Below are 7,899 nucleotides of genomic sequence, written 5' to 3' on the forward strand. Positions count from 1 at the left end.
GGTGGCACATGCCTTTAATCCCAGCACATGGGATTAAAGCACTTGGGGTAGGTGGATTTCTGAGTTCAAGACCAGCCTGGTCTACAGAGTGAGTTCCAGTGCAGCCAGGGCTACACAGAGAAACCCCGTCTCAAAAAAAAAAACAAAAAACAAAAAACAAAACAACAACAACAACAAAAAGACTCTGTAGGCTCTGTCTCTAGCCAGCACCAAAGTCTCTCCTTGGTTTAGCCCCAGAAAGGAACTAAGAAACTAAAATCAACCTCTGGGCCCCTTTCGTGCATTGCAAGCCCTCCACACCCTTAAACTGACAGGCAAACACATCCTAGATCAGCAGGCTGCTTCTAAGCCAAAGGCAAGAAAAGCAAGGAGTCACTGAAACACCCTGACCAGCTCAAAATCCCACATTAACAAAGGAAGACAGAAGGAAAATCAGCCTGCTGGCCCACCCACTTCCCTCCCGAAACCTACCCCAGACAGCAGCCTCACATCCCTGAGCAGTAACACTGAGATTCTGAAACACCAAGGACATTGACAGCCCCTGAGTGATTACTGCAAAAGGTCCAGAGGTGGAGGTGGGAGGGCTTGTCCCACCACCGGCTCAGCATTAGCCAGCCAGGCTTTGCTGGCTGAGCCTGAGGAATGGGGACATGCTCACAGTCCTTCTCTTCTCCAGAACATCTGCAGCTGAAAACCAGTCCTCCTCCCAGAGAGGAATTGGTTCCAGGTCCTATTCCCACAGCCTGGAAGAAAGATTGCCTGTGAGGCTTGGGATAGCTACACCAACTTCTTGGCTTCAAAAGAGCTCTTGAGCTGGGCAGTGGTGGCACACGTCTTTAATCCCAGCACTTGGGAGGAAGAGGCAGGTGGATTTCTGAGTTTAAGGCCAGCCTAGTCTACAGAATGAGTTCCAGGACAGCCAGGGCTATACAGAGAAACCCTGTCTTGAAAAACCAAAAAAAAAAAAAAAAAAGCTTTTGAGATGCACATCTGCCAGACACCAATGGCCACCAAGATGAGAGTCTGCAGGATGGACTACCATAGCACTTGCTGGTTGGTGCTTTCGCTGGTTTGTTGGAAGTGCTCCTCACGCCGCTGGTGGTAGTTCTGCTCCTTTTGGATCTGTTCCACTTGCTCCACCAGCTGTCAAACTCTCAGCTGCAGCTCACTCAGCTTGTCTTTGGCAGCAGTTTCTTCATAGTTGTTCGCAAGTTCACCCACTTGGATGCCAAGGTGAACTATCAGCATCCCTCCGGCAAAGAGGGAGAACTTGATGGAATTTGAGTGAAGACAGATCTGGTGCTCACCAGGGGTGTGGGAGGAGAATGTGGGAGCAGAATGTGGCCATACTGCTGGGCCAGGATGACCTTGTCTTCGGGGTCTTTTACCTCCATGAACATGCCAAGCCCAGGGGTGGCTGGCTGGTATTCTTCCCGCTGTTTCCGATAATTTCCAGCTGTGTCCAATAATTTCCTGGAGACCTTTTTTATTCTTTTAAAAATGATTAGTGTGGGTATGGAAACAATATGGTCTGCACCCTCACTGGGCCAGGTCGTGCGGGAAGAAAGTAAGTAGATGGTAAAGAAAGAGAAAGAAGCAAGCAGATAGGTGCCGGAAAGGCGTAGAGCAAGAGGCCATCTGTGCGCTAGGAAGACAGGCAGACTGGAGACAGGGAGGCCATTGCTGTTCTTGCTCCTTGGGAAATGGTGAATTACACTGTCCATCAAAAGAGCCAGTGACAAATGCAAGAGCCGGTGGCCTGCAAGAAAAACCAACCACCGTGAGTCACTGTAACCCCCAGAGCTGCTTCCTAGCCCAGGGAGAAGCGCAGGACCTGCAGAGTGGAGACCATAGCTGTACCAACACGTCCTGCTGTGTTTAATTCTCGTTGCTGGCCTATCAGCTTACCTCCCTAGTGTATTGTAATGGTGGCTCAACCATGAGACTAGACAGCTCTATGTTGAGTTACAGTTTTCCTGTGCTGTGTTTAACTTTGGCCATGTATTTATTTCCATTGCAATCTTAGGGTTGGACAAACATGTGACTCTGCCCATCATGTGGCCTGCAGCTCCAGCCACTACAATATGCAAATATGGGGTGGACAGATGGGAAAGGAAGAGGAACAGTTTGAGCACTGTGAATAGAGGTGGATCTGGAGACTTGAAGATAGAGAGGAACACGATTTGTGAGTAGCGTGTGATGCCACCTGAGGCCATAGTGAGGTTGTGGCCTGTACTGCTGCTGAAGGCCATGTCTGGGTCTGACCATGCAGCAGCAGGGGTCTGCATCGATGTCCATGGCCCAAATTACCACCAAAGGCCAAAGGCCGAGCAGACTTTCGTCCCTGGTCTAGGCTGCCACCTGGGACCATATTAATATCCAAAGGCTGAGTCGAGCTAACCCCACCCCTTCTGGTTGCAGCATTTGGGAGAGCAGGGCCCTGCTGGGCAACACAGTAGACTTGGCCCCTGGTGGTGGGAGTGTGGTGAGCTGGCCCTGGCCCCACCACTTGCAAGCTGTGGTGAGCTAGCCCAGCAGTGCTTGAGAGCTTGCCCTAATGGGGAGGGTGCGGGAGAGCTGGTGGGCTGACCACCCAGCTACCACCCAGGCCCAGATTTAGGGCTCTAGGTTGGCCCACCCCAACACCTACCCCATCTATGAACTGTTGGAGCCCACGAAGGGGCCGGTCCTCAGATCCAAAGCTGCAGGACCTCCATGACACAGGGCAGCAAAAGGTTATCTGAGAGGAGTCCAGTGAGCATCCAGTATTGATGATGTAGCAGAGGCCAGGAGGCCTCGAACCAGACCAATGACTCATTGCAATGAACATTTACAGCTAAAACCTCCTAGGGACCACATCTGTAAAGAAAACTGGTTCTGCCTCTCCTAGTAATTATCAGCTGTGAATAGCTCCTCAGAAATGAGGGCTAATGAACCACTACCCTTCCCTTGCTGGACTGTTGTCTGGCCTGATCTTGTTCAGGTCTTATGCTAGCAGGCTACTCTCTTAGGAGTTTCTGAAAGCAATGGGCCTGGTGTGACCAGAAGAGTTCATTTTCTCTTTTCTTTTCTTTTCTTTTTTTTTTTTTTTTTTTTTTTTTTGAGGCAGAGGGTCTCTTGTGTGGTACAAGCTGGCCTCAAACTCATGTTGCTGAAGCTGGCCTTGAACACCTGATCCTTTCACCTCAACCTGTCAAGTGCTGGGATTGCAGTTGAGAGTCATCGTTCTTGACTTTAGTCCAGAGAAGAGCAGTTTAGTGGTCTCTTAAAATTGTTCATGGCCTCTGTCTCAACCATTCTACTACAGTGACACTGTCCAGGAGTTCTCTTCATTCACATGGACATATATATCCAAGGCAACAGGGTTTGAAACATTTGCATACAACCTAAGCATCCCTTAGCAGAAGCCCAGTTAGATAGAATGATATGCAAGCAGTACAAAGCCAAACCAGGCTGGAATTCTCCGATGGAGTGCTTGCAAGGTCCTGGGTTCCAATCCCAGCACTGCCAAAAGAAGATGAAGGCAGAGCCACCAAGATGGCTCACTAGGCAAAAGGTGCTTGCCACCAAGCCCGACAACCTGAAGGTAATCCCCAGAACCCAGGGTGGAAGGAAAGAACCAATTCTTCAAAGCTGTCCTTTGGCCTTCACATGCAAGCTGGGATTGCAGGCATGTACCACCACGTGACTAGTGTGTGGGTGAAAAAAAAAGGAAATAAAAAGGAAAGGAAAAAAAAAATGACTGTTTCTAGATATGGTGGAGGAGAAGGTTTATTATAGATAAAGGGGAGAACATAGGCAGAGGCAGGGACATCTGGGAGAGTTCAGAGTGAACATGATCACACTGGGCTGAGCCATGTTGGGAGAGAGAAAAGGGGAACAAAGAGGGGAGAGAGAACTGTGTGCAGCAGCCAAGAGGCCAAAGGTAAAAAAGAGGCAAGTAACCAAAATGGCTGGATTATGTAGGGAAAGGGAACTGACGGAAGGGCAGTTTAGTCCCTGGGCTGAAGAAGTTTAGGGTAGGGGGCAGGATATGCCAACCATACACTGTTAACAGGTAGGGACTCTGGGACAAAGTTAACAGGTAGGGCTGCTGGGAGAACCTGCTGGCCAAGTCCACTTTGATATGTTAAATATGCACCTCAGCTAGCCATTTGTCCTGGGTTTGAAACTTAACGGTATATACTCATCAAAAACATTTTTTAAAACCAGATAGTGGTGATGCACACCTTCAATCCCAACACCTGGGAGGCAGAGGCAGGTGGATCTCTGGATGGAGGCCAGCCTGGTCTACAGAGTGAGTTCCAGGAACAGTCAGGGCTATATAGAGAAATCCTTCTCCAAAAAAACAAAAAACTTTTTTTTTTTTAAATTAAAAGCAAAACAAAATTGTTGTAAGTATTAGGCCTTGACTTCAGTTTGTGGGCCACCACATGCCAAGAACCTGGTCTGTAGGCCTGTCAGGGGGTCCCCATGCAGTTGCCCTAAGCTGGGTCCTTCCTTAGGTCTCCCTTGAGACATGTTGGCATAACCACACACGTATCAACTGGTTATGAACGTGTGTCCCTGTCTTCTCAACTGTTAATTGTTGTGCCGGTAGGATAGGTAAATGTTTGTCTCTTCCTTACCTGCCCCAAAAGAGGATTCTCTGAAATTATCCTGTTAAAAAGCAAGCTGCCATAGAGGAGGTCACAGATTGCCTCAATCTGGCCAAAGGTCACACACAGACTAAGATATGGACTGAGGGTAAATGGACTAAGCTGTGGACTGAGCCTTGTCCTGCTGCTGCTTGGCCCAGAGTGAGTGGGCTGCAGAACATCTCCCACTTTGCTAATTGCAAAGGAATGGAATGGGCTTTTGATAAATAAAGAGCTGGCTGCCTGAGCTGGAGAGGAGGGAGACAAGCCAAACAGGAGCCAGGCAGGGAGGCCGGGTGGAGTTAGATGGGTGGCTGGCTGAGAGACTGTCCCAGCAAACAGGTCAACAGCCTTGTACTACACAGATGTCTCCGTCTTTATTATTGAACCCCAGGCACTCCTGGAGGGACAAATCCCAGCCTGTCAGGATGTGAGAGTGGCAGACACCCGAGCAAAGAAAGTCCCGGATTCTAACCGGGCCACTTCTGTTCTGTTCCATCTTTCTAGCTGGGAGCTTGGAACAAGCTGGTGCCCTTCAGAGGCTCACTGTCCCACTGGATATGATGGTATAGCCTACGGTCCCACTAGAGAGATGGAGATAGGAGGATTAGGAGATCAAGGCCAGCCTTGGCTAATTAGTGAGTTTGTGGATAGCCTGGGCTACTGTCTGACAGAAAAAAAAAAAAGCAAAGCTGTCCTTATTTGCTGTACTGGTTAGTTTTTGACAACTTGACACAAACTAAAGTCACTTAAGAAGAGGAATCTTCAATGGAAGGATTATCTTCATGGGATTGGCCTGTGCAGCAGTGTTTGGAGTCAGGGTCTCGCTGTGTAGCTCTGGCCATTCTGGAGCTCATGATGTAGTAGACCAAGCTGGCCTTGAACTCATAGAGATCAAACTCCCCTCAGTCTCCCAAGCACTAGGCTTAAAGGCATGTGCCACCACTGCCTGGCTTCTTTTTTAAACATCCTCTAATTGATGTAGGAGGGTCCAATCTACTTTGGCTGTGCCATCCCTAGGCAAGTGAGCCTGGGCTGTTTAAGAAAAGGAATTGAGGGTCTGGTGAGATGGCTCAGCGGGGAAGAGCACTGACTGCTCTTCTGAAGGTCCTGAGTTCAAATCCCAGCAACCACATGGTGGCTCACAACCACCTGTAACGAGATCTGACACTCTCTTCTGGTATGTCGGAAGATAGCTACAGTGTACTTACATATAACAATAAATAAATCTCTAAAAAAAAAAAAACATTAAAAAAAAAAGAAAAGAAAAGAAAAGGAATTGAGCAAGCCAAGAGAAAGTAAGCCAGTAGGCAGCAGTCCTCCGTGTTTGCTTTTTGCTTCAAGCTCCAGTCTTGAATTCCTGCCTTGACTTCCCACCAGGATGGACTGTCACTTGTAAGATGAAGTGAACCCTTTCCACTCAAAGTTGCTTCTGGACAGTGTTTTATCACAGCCACAAAAAAGTAATTAGGGTGTGTGGATAGCCAGGGAGGAACCTGGAGAGGAGCCACAAGCCCTCCGGACTTCCATCTGGCCACTGGGAAGGTACAATGGGCCACATCTCTGACTGGACTCTGGGCAACGACCAGTGTCTCACACCCAGGGACCTGACCTTGACTTTCTCACACAGGAAGGTGTGTGTCAGCCTTCAACTTGAAGGTTACAGTAGGTGCTAGTCTCTCCCCTGCTGCCCATTGCCTAAGACAGAACAGGACTGTTTCCTGAATCCTGATTATTTCTGGAAGATCTTGGAGATTTAGTCTTGCTATGTAGCCTCAGACCTACCTCTAACGGGTGATCCTCCTGCCTCTGTTTCCTGAATGCTGGGATCACAGGAGTGTGCTAGCACTCCCAACAATGGCTTTTTTTCCCTCCAGGAGTATGAGAGTCCTACTAAATGCTAGACTCTAGAACAAATGCCACCCTTTTCTGACCCTGTTTTACAGGTGTGCTTCTGTCCTGGCTTGGATGGAGTGACAGTGGCCCTATGCTATGTTTTCCATACATAGCTGATGCATTTGATGGGTGAGGACAGCTTTTCCAGTGTGTGGCTGCAGGTTGAGTGTTCAGGACAGGGTGTTGCACGTAATTACAAATTTGCCTTCAAGAGTATACCTCAGCTCATTTCTGGATGCATGCATGGTGTGTGTGTGCGAGCGCGCGTGTGTCTGTGTGTGTGTGTGTTGCCTTAGAGCTTGCATGCACAGGGAGCAAGCAGGCTCTGGATTTGTTTTTCCTGCTGAATTGAGAAACCTCTCTCTCAGCGTGTGCCCTCAGGGCTCCAGTGGCCTAGCAGCTGCCTCATTGCTGTGGTTGCTTCCTTTCTGAGACCCATAAGAGCACGGCCTCGAGACTCAAGAGATCAGCCAAAACTTGTCGGCATCCTTGGTGTTGTTGGGAGTCTTGGAGGTGCTGGGGACAGACCACGATTCCAAGGAAGGCTCTCAGTCTGGCCCTGTTACCAGTTTGAAAAGTTGCTCCAGTTTGGTTAAATGGTGACAATTCTCCAAAAGCACACAGGTGAGCCTTCCCGGCTTATTTTCCTAGATTCCAGTCAGTGGCCCACTGCAGAACCGCTGATAATGGCTAGCCATAGGAAGTGTCTGTCAATCACTGACATTCCTTACTCACTACTCACCCCTTCTTTGGTCACTCCTAGTTACATCCAGTGTCTAGCCAAAAAAGGGAAAGCTCGACCTCCTCCCTGTCCTAGAACTACCAACGGTGGAGGGCTCTCATTCTTAGAGATTCCCTAGCAAGGTCTTTCCCCAAATCAGGGCCTTAAGTCTTTAATCACTGTCTTAAGTCTTTGTCTTAAGTCTGTTTTCCTTCCTTCTTGAAGACAAACCACTCCCACATTCCAGGTTTCTAGCTACATAGGAGGACCAGCTTGGAGGAATGTAAGGGTGAGAGACCCTGAGACAGATCACCCAGGTTGAGGTCTGTGTCCATGTCTGCTCCCTGCCCAGTACTCCTCTCCTACTGCCCCCACTTCCCCACTCCCCATTCCTCCATCCCCCAATTCTCCACCCCTACAGACAAGGAGGCTTGGAGCAGTCACTGAATGACTCCTCCACCAAGATGGAAACCTTCTGTAAGTAAGTAAGGAAGTAAGAACAGAGGAGCCCTCCCTCACTGGGGACCTGACTAAACTGGCCTCTGAAGGATATGTAAAACATCATAAAGAGGATGAAAGAGAGAGAGAGAGAGACAGAGAGAGAGAGAGAGAGAGAGACAGAGAGAGAGAGACAGAGAGAGACAG

The 7,899-nt window shown here is 48.9% G+C and overlaps 1 pseudogene; it reads right to left on the bottom strand.

The window, feature by feature from the left end:
- Positions 1-485: 485 nt before the first annotated feature.
- LOC116091616 overlaps positions 486-7,899 on the bottom strand; it is a 19,644-nt pseudogene continuing 12,230 nt past the window's right edge.

Source organism: Mastomys coucha, unplaced genomic scaffold (genome assembly GCF_008632895.1).
Source record: "Mastomys coucha isolate ucsf_1 unplaced genomic scaffold, UCSF_Mcou_1 pScaffold15, whole genome shotgun sequence".
Classification (NCBI taxonomy): domain Eukaryota; kingdom Metazoa; phylum Chordata; class Mammalia; order Rodentia; family Muridae; genus Mastomys; species Mastomys coucha.